At 37.8% G+C, this 20,991-nt stretch overlaps 1 protein-coding gene across 3 annotated transcripts in view; it reads left to right on the plus strand.

Annotated features, from left to right (window-relative positions):
* The first annotated feature begins 949 nt into the window (after positions 1–949).
* Positions 950–20,991, plus strand: part of LOC101359552 (transmembrane protein 56-like) — a 145,288-nt gene continuing 125,246 nt past the window's right edge. Inside the window, exons 1-3 of one of the 3 annotated variants that reach the window (XM_004378794.2) lie at positions 950–1,052; positions 6,914–6,972; positions 7,653–7,689. The gene's annotated coding sequence lies outside the window, so the exon portion shown is untranslated. The remainder of the gene's footprint in view (positions 1,053–6,913; positions 6,973–7,652; positions 7,690–20,991) is intronic. The other 2 variants (XM_023733472.1, XM_023733473.1) reach the window with 2 other exon arrangements.

Genomic DNA, 20,991 nt, shown 5'->3' on the forward strand with positions numbered 1-20,991 from the left:
TATGTTCATAGAAACTGATTTTTTCATTTAATCCTTACTCCTTCTCTAGAAGAAAACTGGACCTGGATCTTGTGAACATTTTGCTTCCACTTGAGTGTTTCTTTTAAAAATGGATTCTCTGTACATGGGCCTCAATTTCTTTTATAAGGGCTTTCATAATACTTTCAAAGAAGGACTAATAGTAGCTGCCCTAACTTTCTCACAGGTTTGTTACAAAAATCAAGTGAAATAATGTATGTGGATGTACCTTTAAAACTGAAATCTCCCAGGTAACACATCTTCATTTCATGATCCATCTGAATTCTCTTTTAACTATACCAAAACAAAATAAAACAAAACAAACCCATTGCTGTCGAGGAGATTACAACTCATAGCCACCCTATAGGATAGGGTGGAACTGTCCCATAGGGGTCCCAAGGAGCAGCTGGTAGATCTGAACTGCCAAAGAGCTGACCTATCTTTCGGTTAGCAGCCGATCTCTTAACCACTGTGCAACCAGGACTCCGTTTTAAAGATAAGGAGGTGGTTAAGGCCAGTAGATCTGGAAGCATTCCCAACTGATTTCCTAAAGAGCAGGGAACTCAGCCTGCAGTGACGCCATTGGAGATGAAGGTGGGAGCAGGGGGCAGGGTTAGTAGGCTTACCAATTGCCATCTCTCTGTACAAAACTCCATCAACCACATCATCACGTGTGCTTCTGCTTTAGAGCTCTTCACCAAGAAGTGATTCCTCGGTTTTCTAGCAGGGGACTACAGTCACAGGCAGTCTTTTTGTCATTAGTTCCAAAGTGTAGCCCTTGGGTTTCTGAATGGCAATTTTGTATTATACTCTCCGATGTATTGCACCATGATATTCAAATGCTTCTAGATATAACTTCTTAAGAATGCTAAATGTCTTGCCAGAATGAGTTAAAGTTTAGTGAAAAGAATCTAAAATCTTTGTATGTATTTTGTTTCATTTCAGGGTGGTATCCACATGCCATTCTTCAGTGATTGCAGTTTTTGCCTATATATTTTATTATCTGATGGAGCTCTTATAGCTGATCCACTTGGGTAAGCTGTTTATTTCTAAGATAGTCCATTTCATTTCTATTTTTATAATAATTATTAATAAGAACACTTCTTACTTTAAAACATAAAGCATAGAAATGGTATATGTTTTATGGAAATGTATGTGTCCAAGATTTATTTCAGCAAGGTGCCTTAAAATTGTTTTAGATTTGAATACATACAATGAAGGCCATTTTGACATAGTATTTCAATTGTTGTCAAAAATAGGGAGTATATGATGATGGTATAAACATTTTTACTGTTAGTGAATAAAACCAGGTTATCGTAAATACTGTTCTGAGTAAAAATGAATTATTATTGACATAGCTTACTCAACTTGGATAACAGCTACTTAAGACTTAGACTTCAAATCCATAAATTTTTAGCCATCAATTGATATCAAAGAGATGAAATTTGAAAATTATTGATGGCTATGTGAGAATAATTTAGCACCACATGAGAAGATTTGAGGCATTAATAATAACTGTGTTCATCAATAATAGGATGATCTGTCAGATGGTTCCTTTTAAAAAGTTTAAACTCATTCCAGTAATAGCAATTTTACAAAACGTATTTCCTTGTGCTATATGAAAGTTTTAGTTCAGCTTAGTTTGAGAGATGAGATGTGTTTTGAGAAAGTACTGCACTGGGATGTGGTCGACATGGGCTCTGGGGACAAGTTGACCAGGCATTTTGACCACCACTGTTTGCAAAGTTCTTGTGTTTCAGTCATCAATATGGAATTGTTCCTACCAGTATTATTCCAGTACTGATGAATTTTAATTGGAAAGCTATTTTTCAGAGTGTATCAATTTAGTGAATTTAATTCCTTGACCAGGTTTCCATATAGTCTACCTAAACAATTTCTAGATTTTTTTTTTCATTTTTATTTTATTTAGATGATCTTCAGAAGAACAAATCTTTTGGGTTATAAATTTTACAACAAAGATGACTCATTGATTAATTTTTTTCTTAACAAACTTCTACTTATTGTTTTTTTATATTTTTACATTTTATGCCATAATGTATTCAGTTCAATTTTCATGTGTTATAGTTTTCAGATCCAAATTTGTAAAGAAGACATGATTTGTGCTAAATGTTTCCATTTGTAGTTTTAGATGCTGACAGTCTTATTTTGTTATAAATGACACCTACTTTTTTTTTTTTTTTTTGTCTGCTGAGATTTAAATACTTCACCATTCGTTCACATTATAAATCAGATAAAGGACTGATCACTTATGCTTATTTCTTGGAGCAAAGAGCATTAGTAGGGAAAAGGGCAGGATATTGATATATGTAGATGTTGAAACAGCTGTCCTACTCTGATTATTTCCTAAACATATGATAATAGGCAAGTCCCTCTAGTCCTCAGTAAAATGATGATGATTATAACATATTGCTTCAAAATCAGAGGCTGGATCAGATGATTTCTTGAGGTACTTGTGTCTCTGATTCCGAATAAGGAGTCAAAAAAATCACATCTACATTTCCATTTGGATCATCTTGCAAACAAATCATTTGAGAACACATTTATAAAAAGTTATCTTTTGGCTAAATTATCTTAGTAAAACTTTTAGCTAATATATATGAGAAATTATGGTCATTTGTGCAGTTGGAAGTATTATTATAGCTAATAAAGCATTTTGTGCATTCCATGGTTTAGAATGGGATCTAGAATCCTATTGAGACATTCCTTAGGTGACTGAATACACCGGAGTGACAACTGTAGTGGGACCTTAGATATCCTCCAAGCCCATCATAAATTCCACTGGTGGTGTCAATGATGTCTTCTAAATTCTGGAGAAAAAAATCAAAAAAACAAAAACCCTTGTTTTACCCCCCTGGACTTGGAGATTTCGAGAATAGTTCTTAAAACTTATCTTTTGTACAAAATGCATTGGGAAATTTTAGCTACCCTTAGGAGGTATGAAGTCTTTTAATTTGGGGACCTCGTTATGGATTGGCTTTAGGTACTTTAGAGGATTTGAGCCTAGTCTGAACTCCAAGAGTTGATGATTTATTCTCAAGGAAATTTTGGAGACTAGCTGGAGCCTACAGTAAACTTCAGGGAAATTATGGACTACAGAAGATCTCTTGATTAAAATGAGTCATCTTGGACAGGAAGGCTACAAGATTTCCTCAGGGGCTGTGGGTTGAGATAGTCCTAGGAACAGTATATGCCTGCTAATACTAGTACTACAGGATCTTTTTAGTTCTGCTAAACTGTTATGTGTTTTACGATTTGTATTTGTTTTGTAGTATATATTATTCTTGGTTGGCAGTATTTTTCTTTCAAGATTTTATAAATGTCATCCTATACCATGCTTTGCCTGTATGGTTTCTGCTGAGTTATCAGAACTTAGTTTTACTGTTTCCCTTATGTATCTGACTTTTCGTTTTTCTCGAGCCGTTCTCAGGATTCCTACTTTGTTTTTTGGTTTTGGTGAGTGTGATCATGATATGTCTTGGTGTTTTTCTTTTGGGGTCTATCCTATATGGGGTTCGTTGAGCTTCTTGGATAGTCAGCCTTTAGTCTTTCATGATATTAGGGAAGTTTTCTGTCAGCAAATCTTCAATGATCTCCGTGTTTTCCATTTTCTACCCCAGTTCTGGAATCCAATCACAGGCAATTTTTTACTTTTGATTGTATGCCACATCGTTCTCAGAGTGTCTTAATTTTTCTTCATTCTTTCCCTGAATTTTTCTCAAAGTGGTATCCAAGGATTTGTCTTCAATTTCACTGATCCTGTCTTCCTTTCATTGTTTCAAATTTGCTCCTAAAACCTTCTATTGCACTGTCTATTTCTAAAATCTTGTTGTTTATCTTTTGGATTTCTAATTGCTGTTTTTGTAGGATTTTTAGTTGTTTCTTTATTTTGACATTTTGTTCCTGTATTATTTCCTGATTTCTTCCATTGTTTTGTCTGTATTTTCCATAATTTTGTCTATTTTTTCCTTATCTTTGTCTGTGTTTTCCTTCATCTGTTTGAGAACCCTGAAAATTAGAGTTCTGAATTCCCTAACAGGTATTTCCAGTGCCTTTTCTTCTAGGAGAAGGTCACCTGGTGTTTTATTTTGGTTGCTTTCTGGAGCCATCCTTCCTTGTCTTTTTATATGTTTTGATATTGTTTGCTGTCTCCGGGACATTCAGGAATTATTTCTTCATTTATTGATTGTAGATTTGGTCGTTTCATCCTGCCTTTTTGTTTTGTTTGGTTATGTCCGGGCAGACGGGCTGGGTGTGTTTTGTTGCTTGCCTGTCAGCATGATACTATTCACTGTCTTGTCCAAATGAGTAGGGTAGGTCACTCACCTATGGTGCAGCAGGGCAGGTCCAGAATGGGTGGAGGGACAGGGATAGGTGGTTTGTGGTATGAACTGGGGGTGACAGGGCAGGGCTGGGGAACAGTGCAGGTTTTGGGGGATTGTGTTGGTACCACTCAGGGGTTGGCACTGAGTGCACATTGCAGATAAACTGGAGGAAAAGGAGTAGATGTGTTGTGCAGAGCTAAGTGGGTGAGTGAGTGACAGAAGAGAAACAAAAGATAGAAACAAAGGTAATAAAAAAAAGAGTCAAAAAATGAAGCAAAAATAGTAATAAAAAGAAAAAACATAAATAAAATGGTGATGCTGTAGGATCCAGCTTGCGGGGGTGGGGGAGACCCAGCAGGGCAGTGTGCTGGTGGCTCTCTAGCCAAGCAGTGTGGCTAAGCCTGTCAAGAAGCAGCGTGGGTGGCCCACAGTGCTAGGTGAGCAGGAGAAAAGAAAGGAATGAGGGGAAAGAGAGAGAAGAAACAAACAATCAAATAAAAAAACAGCAACAAAGAAATATGTTGGTGAGTGCACCGGCCATTGGGGGCAGGGCTGAATTGGGGTGGCGACGAGCTGATGTCTCTCTTGCCAAGTGGCATGGCACAACCATCTGGAAGGGGAAGAGGCAGGGAAGGACCTAGGTGGGAGGGAGAAAGAAAAGGAGAAGGGGAAAGATAAGGAAAAATATAAAATATGGCTCTGTGGGTGCTAGCCTGTGGGGATGGTGCAGCTGAGCTGTAAAGCACAGCTTAACAAGAAGTTGGAGGTGACACATGGGGCTGGATGGAGGGGAGAGAGGAAAGTAAGGAAGGGAGAGAGAGAGGAGAACCAATACCAAACAAACAAACAAGAAAACACACAAAAAAACAAACAATAAAAATGGCGCTGAGGAAGCCGATCAGTGTCAGTGGTGCAGACCCGGGGGGAGGGGGTCACATGCAGTGACTCTGCAACTGAGCTGTGCAGCACGACCCCTCCAGAAAGGGTGGGAGTGGTGCAGAAGGCTGGGTGCGGGGGAGAAAGGAGAGGAAGTAAAGCGAAGAGAGAGAGGAGAAATTGAAAAAAAGAAAAGGAAAAAAATAAAGAAAAAGAAAAAAAGGGTAAAGCAAACAAACCAAAAAAATCATAGCCTGACAAAAAGGGAAGGGAATGGCACATGGGGCTAGGTTGGTGGGAGAAAGAAAAGGAAGAAAAGAAGAGAGAGAAACACACACACAAAAAAAAAAAAATTAAAAAAAAACTCAAAAAACAAATTTAAAAAAAAACCCACAGAAAGAAAAACACCCAAAAAATCACAGGCTGTCACAGCTTGGCTGCTAACCAAAAGGTCAGCAGTTCCAACCCACCAGCTGCTCCTTGGAAACCCTATGGGGCAGTTCTACTCTGGCCTACAGGGTCGCTATGAGTCAGAATTGACTCTAGGCAACAGATTTTGTTTGGTTTTGTAAAGAAGGGGAGGAGATGGCACACTGGGCTAGCTGGGAGGGAGAAAGAGTAAGAAGGAAAGAGAGAGAGAAAATTAACAAAAAAATTTAAAAAAACAAAGAAATAAATAGAACAAACAATCAAAAAAAAAAAACAAGAAGCAAACAAACCGAAACAATCACAGCCTATCAAGAAGGGGAGGGGATGGCACTTGGAGCTAGAAAAGCAAACACCGTCCTCAAAAAAATAAAATAAACAAACACACACACAAAAAGAAAAACAAAATTTGGGGCTGTAGGGGCTGGCCACTGGATTGGGGCAGACACTGGCAGCAGTGAGCTAGTGTCTCTCTGGCCAAGCAAGCTTGACCCATTGGCAAGCAGTGGGTGGCAATCAGCAGGGGGCCATGTAGAGGGAAGAAAGGTAGGGGATGGGAAAGCCTGTATCCTGGGATCGCTAGTTACTGGATGTTCTGTCTCCTTCTGGGAGCTCCGTGGAGTTGCCCTCCCAGACTCCCTGAGTTCTTTGGTGGCTGTAGCCCAAGTTGGCGAACTTTTGTGGTGGTGAGCTGATATCTCCCCAGCTGAGCAGCCTTGGCCTAATGGGAATTGGCAGAGGTCTTGTACAGGGAAGAAGTGTGTAGGGTGGGTAAACATGTATCCCTGGTTACCGAGTGCTTGTCTCCTGTTGGAAGCTCCATGGAGTTGCCTTCCTGGACTCCCTGTCTGAGTTCTTTGGTGACTAAAGTCCAAGATGGCGAATCTGGCCATTTAGCTAGTATGAGACCTCTGCTCTGTAGCTCTCCTGGTTCTCTGTCTCTGTGAGTTTCTTATTCTATTCAGTGCTTGACTGAGATTTTATTCCTTCCTTTGGTACTTAGGGTTCTAGGACTGACGTTTGTGTCTGTTTTACTTAGTTTTTCAGGCCTTTGCTGCAGATGAAGAGCATGGTCCTTCTGTGTATAGTGCCATGTTGACTCCGCCTATGATTTATATTTGAAAGTGGGAACTTAACATTTGAGGAACTCCAGAAAGTGTTTTCATTAAATTTAAGTCTCAATAAGAAAAAAAATACAGACATCATTTATAACCCATGTGCTGAAATAATTTTTTTTTAAATATTTATAGGTTTGATCCATCACTTGTGAATGTGCATATTGCTATTACTACAGGCTACCTCATTTCTGGTATGTAATATGTAGTTTACTGTTTATTTCTTTTTAAAATATTCATGGGATTATGCAAAGAATACATAGCGTATGCTTTTGGCTTATTTATTTGAGGAGGAAGCTTTTAGAATCCATACAGAGGAAAAAAAAGTTAGCTTTCTCTACTACGCCTGATCTCAGGCAAAGATCATAGTTGCAGAGTGAAGCCCCAGACAATAGAGGCCCAGATATTTTTTACTAGTGACAGGCCCTTTGTAGGTCCCTGGGAGATGCAAACAGTTTGCTCTCGCCTGCTAACCAAAAAGTTGGCAGTTCAAACCCACAGAGTGCTGTCATGGAAGATAGGCCTGCTGATCTGCTTCCATAAGGATTACAGCCAAGAAAACCCTATGGAGCTCAGTTCTAGTCTGTAACACACGGGGTTGCCATGAGTGGGAATCAGTGAGTTTGGATTTTGTTTTGTTTTGTTATGTTTGTCTCTTTGTGTCCTAAGAGTCTCTCAGATGGAATTAACTGTGAAGCTAAAGAAGTTTAGGCTTCAGAGTCCCTCGCTTGCAAGGGCCCTTGAATGGTGCTCCTGTGCTGATTGTTTTGTTTTGTTAAAATTTGCAAAATTGAGCTGTTTTAGCCACAATCAATTAAAATCCAGACTTTTTTCTAATCCACATTCACCTCTCTCTTATTTCCCTTCATGTTAGATGGAGTTGGAGTGGCCAAGGGCATTTCTACAATCAGGTAAAGGGAAAGTTGGGAACATATACCATTTTAACTGCAAAAGACATTGCGACCATCTCAGTAAAACAAGAGAGAAATAACAGATTCCTGATTTGGACATTTATATAGGATGTGTATTTTGTAATTTTCAAAATTATTAAAAAATAGAGAGAAAATCAAATAAAAATAATGGAATATGAAACAAAAATGATAAACAAAATCAATCAACATTTTTCTACCACTGAGAAGTGAATTGCAATCAAAATAATTAGATCATACCAAAATGCAGTAATTCATTAAGAGGAAGAGATAAATTTTGAATAGAAATAATTAATAGGTTATTGGATTATCTAATAATCCAATTAAAAGAAAAGTAAACCATGTGGAGACATTGGAAAAAGATTTTCTGGTTTGACACAAAATGTTGTCTTTGTCCAGGATAACACAAAATTCATAATACACCACATACACTGGTTAATGAACGGTGTCAATTCTGAAAGTAGTTACTACCCAGGAAATCTTGTATGAAAGAAACTTGATAAAGGTTTTCTCAAATAAGATAATCCAAAAAATTTACAAAGAAGAGCTATGAAGCTGAAAGAAACTTTTCTAAAGTATCAGGAATTTTCAAAAGCTGAATGAGAAGTGAATTCCTTTTATTCCTTCTACAGAAAATACTATAAAATCATCATATAAATTGATGACCAAAGAGTTTGCAGGCAAAATCTGTAGCGAAAACATCCTTGGAGAGGTATATCAGATGGTCAATTAAAAAAGAAACCATTGCCGTCGAGTTGATTCTGACTGATAGTGACCCTGTAGGACAAAGTAGAACTGCCCCTTAGGGTTTCCAAGGAGTGTCTGGTGGATTTGAACGGCTAATATTTTGGTTAGCAGCTGAGCTCTTAACCACTGTGCCACCAGGGCTGTTCTATTACTTTTCTGGATATTTCACATTTGTGGTATTTATTTTTCTCTTTAACACTTGTAATTTGATGATATATTATTTCTTTGTAAGTATTCATATCTAATTTTTTATTTGAAATTATTATTTTTATAAGAGAAGGTCCCACTTTATATAATAAGCTTTAGACCTCACAAAACCTGAATTCTCGCCCTCATGTCCATCCATGTTAGCCATTTGTTTCCCTGTCCAAATTTCATATTAACCAGTTGGTTAAAAAGACAAAAAATAAAAAGTGACATTGACATTATGAGACTCTTCTGTTTCGTTATATTTCCTAAATCATGATATTTCGATTCAGGAGCTTTTAAGGAAAAACCGATGTCATGACCTCGCGGTGGTGTTGCAATTTTAAATTAACATTTAATTTGTCCTTTGCTCATTTTCTATATTTTTTGTTGAATTTGTTTTATAAATCAGTTGGTCATTTTCTACGTTTTCTGCCACCATCTTATCTCTGTCTGAATTAATACAATAATTAAAATCAATAATATAAGCTTTAAAAAATTATTTGATAATATTTTCATTTTATTTAACACTGAAAACAAGTTATCAATTTATTCATTCAACAAATACTATGTTAAATGCTTATATGCCAGACCCTGTGGTTCCTTGGGTATCACAAATGGTTTTTGCTTTGCTACTAGCTGAAAGGTTGAAGGTTCAAACCCACCCAGGGGCACATCCCAAGAACGCTCTGCTTATCTGCTTCTTCAGAGATTACAGCCAAGAAAACCCTCTGGAGCGTGGTTCTCCTCTGTAACACACCGCGTCACCATGAGTTGGAACTGACTCAATGGCAACAGGTTTTTGGTTTGGTGCTAGATTCTGTGAGTATAAAGATGCCTACAACTCGGCTGTCATCCTGAAGGAACCACAGTATAGTGGTTGTTATTTTTGTCATTAGATATGTACTGTTAACTCCGTGTACAACAGGATGGGACCATTGTGATCCGTAGGTTTTCAGTAGCTGCTTTTTCAGTATTAGGTTGCCAGCCTTTTCTTCCTAGTCTTCGGCATCATAGCAACATGCAGTCCTCCACTGATGGATAGGTGGTAGCTGAGCATGAGGTACACTGGCTGGTAATCAAACCTGGGTCCCCGAGTGGAAGGCAAAAATTCTACCACTGAACCACCAATGCCCCCTGTCATGGATTGAATTGTGGCCCCCAAAAATATGTGTCAACTTGATTAGGCCAGGATTCCCAGTATTCTGTGGTTGTCCTCCATTTTATGATTGTAATTTTATGTTAAAGAGGATTAGGGTGGGTTTGTAACACCCTTACTAAGGTCACATCCCTGATCCAATGTAAAGGGAGTTTCCCTGCAGTGTGGCCTGCCCCACGTTTTATCTTATAAGAGATAAAAGCAAAGGGAAGCAAGCAGAGAGTGGGGACCTCATACCACCAAGAATGAAGTTCTGGGAGCAGAGTGCATGCTTTGGAACTGAGGTTCCTGCACTGAGATTCTCCCAGACCAAGGGAACACTGACGACCAGGACCTTCCTCCAGTGCCGACAGAGAAGGCCTTCCCCTGGAGCTGACGCCTTGAATTTGGACTTCTAGCCTACTTTACTGTGAAGAAATAAATTTCTCTTTGTTAAAGCCATCCACTTGTGGTAATTCTGTTATAGCAGCACTAGATAACTAAGACACCCTCCAACTCCATAGTGGGTGAACAGTTCTATCAAAGCAAATACTTTACCAAAAAATGGGATGTTGGACTAGCAGAGGTATGAACAAACTGCTGCGGGCTCAGAGTAGACAGTGATGAAGTGCCAGAGGAAAGAGTTGAATACATTTGGGTAACAATGCAGCTTTCTTCCTGTGTAATATCTTACTAATTTTTCCTTCTAACAAATTTGTTGCTTCGTATTTTCTGTTGGACAACGATTGGTGAGATTGTTTATGTAATTTACCGTTGCGCAGTCCTGTATATATTCTGCCTTCTACTGGTGAGTGCCGTTTTGCAATAGCCTAACAAGCAGACAAGATTGGGTATAGTGGACTTCAGGGTGAACATAAGCCTAAACATACAATTCTTAATTTATAAAGACCAACTCCAAACCCATTCAGGGATCACTTCTGTGATATGTTATCTTGTTTGTTAAAATAATAACGTGTGTCTGTATTGCTGTAACTTTTTGGATTTACAAATTTTTAGAAAGACAAAAGACCCCAATATTTTGAATTTTTACTTAAAACTTTGAGGATTATGTAGATAATAGACTTTGTCTGTTTTTCTAGATGCATTCATGATTTAGCAGTCAGGGGAAGGTATAGATTCCTGTATGACCAGTTAAATTATTTCTTTTCTGCTTAACATTCATTAGTTAAGTGGGTTGTAGCAATGGGAGTGTCTTGCTCAGAGACTTCATCAGAATTTCAGGACTGAGCTTAAAGCAGTAAATCTCAGGCATAAAGCATATGAAATTCTATATCTAAAACTATTTTTCTACATATACATTTGTAAATTAGCAATTTTATATCCCTTGCGTGTTTGTTTGGTTTCTTGATAATCAATTAGTTTTCAACCTATATATACCACCAAGCTGAAAATATATATTGGGAAGTAATACATGTATGTAAATGAGAATTTTATAAATTTCATGTAATAGACATGACATAAAAGTCGATGTTTTAAAACTTAAATGTAATTTCTGGCTATTTATTTTCTTTGTTAGTTATTACTAAAATCCTTGCATTACTGGATATTTGTGGCTATTTGAGGATTTTAAAAAAATTCATACAAATGTGTATTAATATTTTTCTATTTTTCTTAATGTTGACTCCCACAAAGATGGTGACTCCGAAGCTAATTTGTCATTATTTCTGCAAGAATCAGATATATCAAAGCATCTCTCCACATTAACCCATTTGAAGTCACAAATTTAAATAACATAAATGTTTTAAAAACTATATGGGTTTTAATGTATTAAAATAGGTGCTTCTGTACCTGTAAAAAGACATCCATAATCCCTTTATTTTTCTGAAGAAATAGTCTATTTTTTATGGCATTTCCTACTGTTTATTCCTTCACCTTCTTTTTTTTAAATTTTAATAGATAGTAGATAGTTAAAAATATAGCTTCTTAGTTTGAAATTCTAATGATGACAATAGGAAATATCCTTTCAGGAAACCTAACAAAATATTTTCCAATCCTGTGGCAAGTTCAAGATTTTTACTATTTTCTTAAATATCATAGCCATTAATATAGTACCAGTTTAAGATGAATCAAAAGACTTCTTCCTTTTACAGGTCTTAGATATTTGGTATATGGGCACTTTATTTCTTAAGTACGCTTTCTAAAAAAGGGTGCAAACTAATTAACAAAATACAGGTGACTCTGGAAAGAATGTGTATAGGTAGCCAGGTGAGTTTAATCTCAGACTGTAACTTAGAAATATGTTCTCGGAACATGAGTCACACAATCAATGTGTTATGAAAAGAGTATAAGCTGGTGAAAGATAACAAATTACTTACACACTTTTTTAAATGTGAATATTATGATTGCTGTTCTCTGTTGGCCACCGAAATCACAGGCTTAGTAAATGGACTGGCAAGTTGAATGTTTAATCATGTGGGATAAATATTTTCTTTCTCTTTTCATTTTTATACTTTTTTAAAAACCAATAAAATACATGCTGGGTTTTTAAAAAAGAGATTAAGTGTTGCCTTAGTTAGTAAAATTGATAAGTAAAGGAAATCAACAGCATTTTATTTATTTTTTTTGTTTAAAGATGGTTGATGCTTCTTTGGTGCTTTCCTGTGTTTTCTTCTTTTAGTATGAAATAAATTGTTCTAATTAAAGCAAAGCTACTCGCAGGGAACCAAAATAGAAAAAATTAGATGAAATGATGAATGATTCCATGCAAGGAAATTCTGTGTTGTATCTATTTTCAGACCCTACGTACTGGATTTTTCATGCAGTGACTCCCTAGGTCTCTTTGTGCATTTTGTTATTCTAGGTAAGCCTAACAAAACAGTTCTGCAAACCATGATGAAATCCTTGTCACGTATAGAATGAGAACTGGTATTTGGAAAGCACTTTACTTGATACTTCTCCATCTATTCTTTAGGCTATTTGTAGTAAGCTTTTTCCTTAAAAGAACATTTTGTAATTGCAACTAAAGAAAAGTCAAGTGAAGAATAAAAGCAAATTATCTGTACCTTTTTTTAATATATATACAAAAATCAATCGTATTTTTATATACCAACAACAGAGAACAAAGGTAAGAAAAAGATATCTTTACAATAGCATCAAAAAACATTAAGGACTTAGGAATAAATTTAACAAAAGATGTGCAAGACTTTTACCCTAAACACCACAAATCATTACTAAGAGAAATTAAAAACTACCTAAACAAAAGAAGATGGAAGGAATACAGAGTCACTTTACCAAAAAGAATTGGTCTACGTTCAACCATTTCAGGAGGTAGCATAAGATCAGGAACTGATGGTACTGAAGGAAGAAGTCCAAACTGTACTTAAGGGACCGGCAAATAACAAAGATCCAGGAATTGACAGAATGCCAATTAACATGCTTCAACAAACGGATGCAGTGCTGGAAGTGCTCACTCGTGTATGCCAAGAAATTTGAAAGACAGCTACCCCGCCAACTGACTTGCAGAGATCCATATTTATGCTATTCCAAAGAAAGGTGAGCCAATTGAATGCGGAAATTATCGAAAAATATCATTAATATCACACAAATAAAATTTTGCTGAGGATCACTCAAAAGCGGCTGCAGCTGTACTCATTGACAGGGAACTGCCAGAAATTCAACTCAGATTTAGAAGAGGACGTGGAACCAGGGATATCATTGCTGATGTCAGATGGATCCTGGCTGAAAGCAGACAATACCAGAAAGATGTTTACCTGTGTTTTATTGACTATGCAAAGGCATTGGACTGTGTGGATCATAACAAATTATGGATTAACATTGCGAATAATGGGAATGCCAGAACACTTAATTGTGCTCATGAGGAACCTGTACCTAGAGCAAGAGGCAGTCATTTGAACAGAACAAGGGGATACTGCAGGTTTAAAGATGAGAAAGGTGTGTGTCAAGGTTATATCATTTCACTATACTTCTTTAATCTGTATGCTGAGCAAATAATCTGAGAAGCTGCGCTATATGAAGAATAGGGCATCAGGATCAGAGGAAGACTCATTAACAACCTGCACTATGCAGATGACACAGCCTTACTTGCTGAAAGTGAAGAGGACTTGAAGCACTTACTGATGAAGATCAAAGACTACAGCCAGCAGTATGGATTACACCTCAGCATAAAGAAAACAAAAATCCATATAACTGGACCAATAAGCAAAATTATGAAAAATGGAGAAAATATTGAAGTTGTCAAGGATTTCATTTTACTTGGATCCACAATCAACACCCATGGAAGCAGCAGACAAGAAATCAAACAATGTATTGCACTGGGCAAATGTGCTGCAAAAGATCTCTTTAAAGTGTTAAAAAGCAAAGATGTCACTCTAAGAACAAAGGTGAGCCTGACTGAAGCCATGGTGTAAAGTCAGTAAAGGGTTCATTTTGATTATATTAAAATGGGTTTCTGTCACAACCAGGATTGCATTTCTTATCTAATTCCTAGAGTTTCTAATTGCCTTTAAAATTTCCTTGCATTATCTGCCTTTATCACATATTTGAGTTGCTCCGTTTCTCAAGGATAGTATCAAAGCTCTGAAATATCTTTTCTCAGATTCCTGTCCCCAAGCTCTCCATCCTTTTGCTCCAGTCTAAACAGGCTACTCTCTAGGTCTGCTGCCCAAGGGCCTGGGGCTTCCTTTCATTACTCTCCTGGGTTGGAGCCTTTGCTTCCTGGATCCCATGTCTTGAACTTTCTTGGTTTACTCACTCGTTTTTCTGTGGCCTGTTCTCAAATAATTTCCTAAGAAACAGTGTGAAGGCCGTAAACTCTGAGTCATTTTTTCAAGTTCTCCAATTGTTTTTATTCTCACACTATCTGATTCCATCATTGTATCTCTTGGTGGCGTATGCAGATGTAATATATTTAGCCACTTCCCTATTGTTATGTGTTTGTTTGTTCTAAGTTTCATTGTTACGTATAACTCTGAGTGAACATCCTTAGATCTTCATATTTGTGAACATGAATAATTATTACTAATATTACTAATGGTTATTTGCAGCACTCATTAGTTCAACTTGAGACAACTGTTTGCAACCTGTTTATTTAAGGAAATATTATGTACAATATGCCATGTTTTAAAAAGGCTATAGAATACCAACTATATTTCTAAATCCTCAAACAGAATATATAATCTGTTTGGCTGTAGAAGGTAGAAAGCTCCTCAGTTTGTTTTGATATTAAGAGTGTCATTTGATGCTGAGAAGCTATTGAGTGTTTCTTCAATATTTGGAGTTTTGGATACGAATGTTCTTGCTGATATTTTGTTCTAAGTTTTTTTTCCAGAATGAAGCAACACTGGCATACGTTGGGAATTTTCGTCTGATAACAGAGCTTGACATCCTGTTTTGGAATCAGCAGTAGGTTACTGATATCATTAATTAAAGTTGTACTGTTTATTTTCAGTTCTGAGAAAGATTTTTTTAATGATCCTAAAGCTACTATATAAAAAATGAACATACATGATATGAATTATTACCACCATTGTGCAAATGAGGAAGCTGAGGCTTGGAAAGGCTAGAGTAAACTTTTCAGACTCCCTAGCTAGTAAGTGGTGGTGCTAGCCTTTTAACCCACCTGTCTTTGCGGCATGACAATGCTTTATTATTCCTTCTTCCAGGGCATTTGTTATGGATTGAATTGTGTCCTCCCAAAATGTATGGCAGCTTGGCTAAGCCATGATTCCCTGTATTGTGCGATTGTCCTCCATTTTGTGATTTGATGTAATTATCATATGTGTTGTAAATCTTAACCTCTATGATGTTAATGAGACAGGATTATAGGCAGTTATGCTAATGAGGCAGAACCCAATTTACAGGATTAGGTTATATCTTCAGTCAATCTCTTTTGAGGGATAAAAAAGAAGCAAGCAGACAGGAGAGGGACCTCATTATCACCAAACAAGAAGCACCAGGAGTGGAGCATGTCCTTTGGACCTAGTGTCCCTGTGCTGGGAAACTCCTGGACCAGGGGAAGATTGATGACAAGGACCTTCCCTCAGAGCTGACAGAGAAAAAGACTTCCCCTGGAGCTGACACCCTGCATTTGGACTTCTATCCTCCTAAATTGTGACAGAATCAGTTTCTGTTTGTTAAAGCCATCCACTTGTGGTATATCTGTTATAGCAGCACTGGATAACTAAGACAGCATTCTTATACCCCTATAATGTATGCTGCAGGATGAAGTATGTTCCCTGAATCTTAGGATTCAATGGGGTTCTTCATGGAAAAAACCATAACGTACTCTAGTTCATCTTAGGGTCATTCATATTCCTGAATTCAATTTCCTCCTGTCCCAAAATCTGATGTCAACATTCTCTTAGTCCTTCGTTTTTTTAAAATAAACTTTTTATTTTGGATACACAAAAATGTTGTGAAGTTAGCACAGAGAGTTCCCATATACCCCTCACCTAGTTTTCCCTATTTTTGACATCTTACATTGCCATGGTACAGTTGTCAAAACTAAGAAACCAGCATTGATACATTACTATTAACTAAACTCGAGACTTCACTGGATTGCATCAGTTTTTCCACTAGCGTCCTCCTTCTGTTCCAGGATATAATCCAGGGTGCCACATTACATTTAGTTGTCATGTCTGCCCAGTCTCCTCTGGGTTTGTGACATATTCTTACTCTTTCCTTGGCCTTGTCAGCATTAAGGAGTACTAGACAGGTGTCCTGTAGAATGTCACCTAATCTGGGTTTTTCTAATGTTTTACTCATGATTAAACACCTTGCCATCGAGTCGATTCCAACTCATAGCGACTCTATAGGACAGAGTAGAACTGCCCCATAGAGTTTCCAAGGAGCGTCTGGTGGATTCCAACTGCCGACTTTTTGGTTAGCAGCCATAGCACTTAACCACCACTCCACCAGGGTTTCCTTTTCATGATTAGTTGGAGATTATTGGTTTTTTGGAATGAAAACCACACAGGTGAAATACTCTTCTTGTCATATCCTGTCAGGGATAACATGACATCACTGGTGATGTTAATCTTTATCACTTGGTTCAGATAGTGTCTGCCAGGTTTCTCCACTGCAAAGATTTCCCCTTTCCCTACTCCATTTGAAAGCAAGTCATGAAGTCTAGCCTACTGTCAAGGGAGGAAATTAAGCTCCACCTCCTGGAGGGAAGTAGGTGCTCGCTTTGACAATGGATTTATCCTTAACCTTTATTGCCCTGATCTTGTCATTTAACAAGGTAAGCTGTTTTTGGTTGTTTTTTTTTCTCCTGTGAGATGTTTAACTGTTCCTTTCTCTCCGTATCTTCTGACATGGTCCTAGTTTAGGGCTTTCAGAATCTGCCAGGTTTGATTACCGCAATACCTTTAACTAATTTCCCTAATTCCAGATTAACCTCATCCTGAATGCTTTCCTCAGAGTGCAATCGGAGTAGTATTTCTCAGGTTCCACTGTCAGTACTTTATTGTTTTTTACAAAAAAAAACCTTGCATTCTGCTTAGACTCTTCTCTCTGACTTTCCAAGTTCTCTGGGATGTGTTCCTACCCTGTGTCTCCAGCTTTATTTACCACATGTTAGAGTCAGGTTTGTACTCTTACTGTCCCATGCACCTATGGGTTGTTCTTGCCTTTCTTCCTTTTATTCACAGCCTCCATTTCCCCTCTATCTTTGAAAAATTTACTTGCAATTCAAGCCTTAGTCCAAAATCCAAAACCAAGGTGTCTTAGTTAGCTGTGCTGGTATAACAGAAATACCACAAATGGATAGCTTTAAACAATAGAAATTTATTTTCTTACAGTTCTGGAGACTAAAAGTCCAAACCAGCATCTTGACCATGTCAATTCCTACCTTGTTGTTAGCCATGGGGGTTCTTTGGTTCCTGGCGATCCTTACATGCCATCTCTCTTCCTTAGTACGTGCCTGCTTCTGTGTCTGATCTGCTCTTTTTATAACTCCGAAGTGATTAGGTTAAGGACCCACCCTACACTGGTGTGGTCTCATTTACGTAATAAAGAAAACTCTATTCCCAAATGGGATTATATCCACAGGTACAGGGGTTAGGATTCCATCACATATTTGCGGGGGTGGGGGGCACAATTCCATCCATAACAGTGGGGAAGGGTTGATATTTCATGATTTAGTACAGGACAACACAGAGGATTGGGAGAGTCAATTAGACTCATATGAGTTAGAGAGCCTACCCTGTAGCGATTTCAAAGATCCAGGTAACCATAAGACATGGGCAAAACAGGGAGAGGCTCAGGACCATCAGTATGGCTCCCTAGGTCCTTTTTGCATTGAGCACGTTCTGCAGCACGATTACTGTGTGGTCTCTAAGCGATGTGTGCAGTTCACATCTCTGACACAGAAGGAGTGCTCTTGTTATAAAACATCCCCATTTCATACTCAGATAGTTACATAGCTTAAATGCATACATTCCAGTTTTGTTTAACATAACCAATCCTAGGCTAGGTATATCCTGCTGGAAGCATTCCATGGATGAAGACTCTCCTACTGCAAATACCATTAGTCTCTCAGGAGATGTGTTATTAGTATGCTTACCAGAAGATTAGCCTGAATCACTTATCCTTTTCATTGCTTAGGAGGTCATCCTTCTACCCCAAATAGGAGAGAATGGATTGCAGATCTGCTTCCTAACACTCTGTTTCCCAGTACTTATATACTCACTTGCTTTCTTTGCTGTTGTTTCATATATTGTAATCTTATTTCTTAAAGAAGAAAATCAGTTCCTAGGGCTTCAGCCCAGTTTTAAAAACATTTTCAAATAACTCTTCTACAATCCTCAAAAACTCTGGTAATGTGAAAGCATGAGGATAAAGGGAAAGAGCATCTTCTTTGAAGTCTAAAGACTTGGATCAAATTCAAACTCTCCCACTTACCATTGTGTGTGATGGAAGATTGTTTAACCTCCCTGAATGTCAGTTTTCACAGCTATAAAATTGATAAGATGATACTTACAGGTCTCACAGGTTGTTGTGAAGATAAAATAGATTATATATGTAAATCACCTGGCATAATGTTTGTCATTCAGTATATATTCAATAAGTGCTAAATCTAACATATATTCAGTACGCTAAAACCTAGTAAACACTGAAAGTGCATAGTTTATATTTGCTTTTCTATTTTACCATATCCTCCTTGCTCGTCAACCCACTATAATTAGGCTTCTGCTTCTGCCATTCTGTTGAAACTGTGATCACCAAAGGCACCAGCGACTTCCACTTGCAAAATCCAGTGAACTGTCATTGGTGCCTGTCATAGGACCTGATGCTGTTGGTCACACCCTTCTAATGCTGCACTCCCATTGCCTTCATGGCATTGCCCTCGCCTCATTCTCCTTCCATTTCCCTGACCATCCCCTCTTAGGAGACAGTTTGTTAGATGATTATACTCTCCAGGGTTCTCTTCTAGGCCACTGACTCTCTCCTGGGGTGAGTTCTTCCACTCCTAAGGTTTCAAGCTATTACCTATTTGCTGATGTTGGTGTAATGGACTGTGCATGAGTTTTGGAATCAGATAAATTCAAGTTAGAATTTAACTTTGCCACTTCTTATGGCCTTGGGCAAGTTACTTAACATTTCTGTACCACAATTTCTTTCTGTCTTAAAAAAAAAAGAAGAAGAAGTATATTAATGTTGTTTGCCGTCGAGTCGATTCCAACTCATAGCAACTCTATAGGACAGAGTAGATCTGCCCTACAGTTTCCAACTCTGTAATATTTATGGAAGCTAACTGCCACATATTTATTCCCCCAGGCATCTGGTGGGTTAGAACCACCTACCTTTTGGTTAGCAGCCGAGGGCTTAACCACTGCGAACCAGGGGTCTCATATTAATATTACCTACCTCTTAGTATTATAGTCAAGTGTTTTCTCCTCTCAGGTGGCACATCAAATTCAACATGTCTAAAATAGAATGTGAAAGAGCCCTGGTGGCGCAGTGGTTAAGTACTTGGCTGCTAATGGAAAGGCTGGCGGTTTGAACCCACTAGCCCTTCTTCAGGAGAAAGATACAGCAGTCTGCTCCTGTAAAGATTACAGCCTTAAAACCCCTGTGTCCTGTACATTGTCTATGAGTCAGAACTGACTTGATGGGAACAGGTTTGGTTTTGAGTTTTTCAAATAGAAGGCAACATGCTTCCCTCTGTATCCTCTTCTTGTATTCTCTTGTTCAGTCTGTGGCCCAGTTGTCCACTCAGTTACCCCTGCTGGACACCTGGGGAGCATCTTTGACTGTTTCTGCCTCACCTATATTTGGCCCATCACTAGGCCCTACCATCATATCTTTGTGTAATTCTTTTTCGTCAGGAAGAATATTAAAAGATGTGTACTCAAAGGTCATGATTTAATAAAATTAATAATTCCTACTCCTTCACCAAGAACATTCTTAAGTTTTTTCTTCCTTTTGGTTCTTTTAACTGCAAGCGTGAGGAGGTCAGAGAGTACAATGTCTATCAGTACCATTTGGTGCTGTTGCCTTGATTTCTATATGACACCAGCAGTTTTATCCACCATTGCTTTTGCACATCAGTGCAAATGTCAGTACAATGAAAAAGGCAAATCCCATTTTTGTATCATGAAAATTGTTTTGACCTTGTGGACCTCGAGAAAAGATCTTATGGGTCCATGAACCACAGTTTGAAACCTGCTGGCATAAACTAATTGCTGTGAGCTCTTGGGAAGAGGAGAGATTATTATTGATTGATGTTTCTCATGCAAGGCTTCACAGAGAAGGTAGGACATATTCTTAAAATCTTTCAGGACTTTGTAAATAGTGAATGGGGAGAGGAGGCCTTATATATAAGGAGAAAATAATGAACACAGGTTTTTCAAAAGTGGAGTAAACTTGTTGTCAGTAAGAAAAAGTGAGTAGCCTTGCAGTATCAAAAAGTATGTCTTAGGGAGAGGAAGGGTAACCACAGAGAATGTTAAGTGCCAGGAAGAACTGTTTGAACTTGACCCAGTAGACAGTGAATATCTATTACAGTGGGAAAGACATTCTGAAAATAGCATTGAGTAATTCTAACGGCTGGTATGTGTAGGATAGATTGTAGTGGGGTAAGAATGAAAGGAAAAGGTTGGGTTAGCAGGTTAGCATCCAGCATGAATAATTGAAAACAAATAAGGGTCCAGATTAGGCTTTGGGAATTGAGAGAAGATGCCAGAGTAGACATTTTGAAGGAAGAAAAAGTAAATTGGCAATGGATAAAA

Source organism: Trichechus manatus, unplaced genomic scaffold (assembly GCF_000243295.1).
Source record: "Trichechus manatus latirostris isolate Lorelei unplaced genomic scaffold, TriManLat1.0 scaffold00058, whole genome shotgun sequence".
In the NCBI taxonomy this organism is placed as follows: Eukaryota; Metazoa; Chordata; class Mammalia; order Sirenia; family Trichechidae; genus Trichechus; species Trichechus manatus.